Genomic DNA, 3,128 nt, shown 5'->3' with positions numbered 1-3,128 from the left:
TGTGTATGTTCTTGTTGATAGACAAGAAAACATTTTAACTGAGGATTGTGGCTGGGAACTGGGAAGTCTTTATATCTCCCAGAGGGCGGGCTACAAGAAGTAAAGAGCTGGCATGGGTTCCTGGATATAGATGTCACGTAAAATAGCAAAAGCACTGAGACGAGGAAGAGTGACGCGGAGGCAATACCTACGCAGCTGTTCAACTTTGAAATTAGTTGTAAACACATCACGTCAATAAAGGTTTATAGAATTTAATAACTTTAGGAAGCACTGTTACCGAGATGATTCTGTCCGTGCGTTCTTATTCGAGGAATAAAAGAGTCAAATGATTGAAAAAAGAGTCAAATGATTGACTGATGATGTGTTGTGTGCAGTGGGAATGGAACGGGCTGTTGTGTGCAGTTGTAGGGGGTGTCCGGTAGAAGGAGCTTGATGACAGAAAGAACATAACAGAAAAGTGATCTGCACTTTGTGGCAAGATGCGTTCAAAGATAATTTTACTTTTGAACACCCGCCAGGTGAAGCTGTTCGATGTTCTCCGTGAGATTTGATGGAAGAATTTCGAAACGGACATTTGATTTAACACACATTGGATGCATAATTTATGTCCAAAAAGATTTATGACTGACATCTAAGGGATATTTGAATTATATTAAAAAAATAAATATGAATGTAAAATAACGCGTACTGCATTGGCCGGGAATCGAACCCGGGCCTCCCGCGTGGCAGGCGAGAATTCTACCACTGAACCACCAATGCTTTGCACGAATGTATATTTTATCATAGCTATACAAAGTAGCAATACACAGTCGATTGACGGTGTACAAGAAGTTAATAATGATAGATAGTAAGCACTGAACATTTCATACAGCAGCTTTCTAAATGCAGTCCCCTGTTGGAGGCACTTTTTCTTTATTTTTAGCAAGTCTAATAAATAAGGGATGTTTCAGATTTGCCTGAAAGCTTCCAGCTGAAACATTGTTGAATTTTGTAAAATGATGGTATGATTGCAAAAGCCTTTCACTCTCTACTTCAGAAGTGAATGTACAACAGAGAATTTTAGCCCACTTCATAACCCACTTTAGCCCACATCCCACGTAAATTGCTAATATGAAAAAATGCATTTGAAATGAAGTTAAAAAAAAAGAAATAAAAAAAAACCTGCTGAAAAAAGTTTCACACCTGTTGGGACTTTGCTCAGAGCCCAACATTTTTTTTCTGTCACAGACCTTGCACGAATATACAATCTCAAAGGTTTAAGACAGTGACCGAATGTAGATTTTTAGGTGCTTCTTGTCTCCCTCTTCTGTGTGAAGTGTAAAGCAACACAACACCCCCACCTGTATCTATCCTGATGGGGCCATACGTGAAAGTAAACAGGGACCACTTAGCTGGACCATCGGAGGTAAAAGAACAAGTGGCACCCAAAAACATCAGTCATGCCTTCCTGACAAAGCCACTATGGAAACCATGCATTGCTAGGATCTCAGCACCTCAGAACTCAAGGGATTTCGAAATGTTGTATTGTATTGGTAGATATGTTGCCCAGGTGGGTAGAAACAGCTTGGGGTCAGAACAGAAGTACTAAAGTCATTATTCACCTTTTAGACACTATTTTTAAAAGGAAAGGGTAACCGTCTTTAATATTAACAGACAATACGACCCAGGCGTTAAGGGTTAACGCCATTGTTAACCCTTAACGCTTGATTCCAATTTTAACGGCTGCTTTTAGCAGGCGTTAAAATCCATGGCGCTAAACCGCCTTGGTTCTAATTACGGCACCGTAATTTACGGTGCCGTAATTAGCGCCTTCCCCACCCCCATTATGCCCTATGGGGCAAAAATGGGAATGGGGAAGGGTAAATGGGAAATTGGGATTTACCGCCCCACTCACCTTGGAATGGGGCGGTAAATCCGCCATCCACCATGGTGTAAACGTAGTTTACACCATGGTGGTAAAGTTGGTGTACTTACCGCCTGGGTCGTAATGACCTCCAATGTAGTGCAATTAGTGTCTGAAGAGATCGAAAATTTCATGAAAAGGAATGTTATAGAGCACTGCGGTTCTTCCGTATACCATACAGAAACAAATGGTATAGTTGAGAGGTTCAATCATGTGATCAAGAACATTGTATGTGGAGCAATATCGGAAGGTGGAGATTGGACGAAGTCTGTTGAAGAGACAGAGGATAATTAGAGTGCTGGAATGTTAGAAGACAGGGCCACAAGCCTAAGAATCTTAGTATGTAAGTTGAATAGAAATTTGAGTAAGTATGATTGTGATCTAATATACATATCTGTATGATTGTGGATTGGTATGCACAGTGTTTTGTAGTACTATTCCATGTATATAGTCCTTTTCATTTAATTGTATGTACACCTATTGTTTAAGGAGATGTAGGAATATTTAATATTATGTTGTTTTAAGTTTCAATATGAGGAAAGGAGGTGTGTAGCATTCTAATTCACGTGTCCTATTAGAATGTAGAATGTATAAGGAGAGTTCTGCAGTTGAGGCAGAAGAGAGGAGCTGCAAGCCATTTGGGGCATAGCGATTATACAAATAATGAATTACCTACAATCCAAAGCTCGTCCTTTGCTCTTCTGACTCGACTCCAAAACTCTTACACATGCTATATTTTAATATAACAGATGAATTAGAATACTACACACCACCATTCAATGTACAATATCTTTCCAATACCAACAAACGCGCACTATCAAAAATGTTCAGGAGTACGGTATATCCTGGTATATCCTATGCTGTGATTTGTACATTTAAAATCTATGTGATTTGCAAAGACCCAGCCACGCAATTCTTCCTGAGGTCATAAGAATTCAGATTTTCTACACATTTCTTCCAGAAAGTCATAATTCTATTAAAGACACAGAGGCGAAGGATTATGCTTCTCTTTCAATTTACTACTCAAGCAGCAATAACAAACCAGTAATATATATGGTAACAAAGATCAAAATCCATCCCCAGCCAATTACGACGAAAAACGATCTGAGGGCACGCGATAGCTTGGTATTAGGTCAATAGAACTTTTTTAAAAACCGAAAAAATAATGATTTAGAAAGACCGTATGTGACCGCACAGAGCAGTCTTCCTAAATCGAACTGTCAGC

General features: G+C 39.4%; 1 non-coding gene across 1 annotated transcript; it reads right to left on the bottom strand.

The window, feature by feature from the left end:
- Positions 1–688: 688 nt before the first annotated feature.
- On the bottom strand, positions 689–759 carry TRNAG-GCC (transfer RNA glycine (anticodon GCC)). Its single transcript has one exon. It is a non-coding gene; the product is annotated as a tRNA-Gly (tRNA).
- Positions 760–3,128: the final 2,369 nt, after the last annotated feature.

Source organism: Ambystoma mexicanum, chromosome 1p, assembly GCF_040938575.1.
Source record: "Ambystoma mexicanum isolate Mex_15411 chromosome 1p, UKY_AmexF1_1, whole genome shotgun sequence".
NCBI classification, from domain to species: domain Eukaryota; kingdom Metazoa; phylum Chordata; class Amphibia; order Caudata; family Ambystomatidae; genus Ambystoma; species Ambystoma mexicanum.
This window is presented reverse-complemented; position numbering and strand designations above follow the sequence as displayed.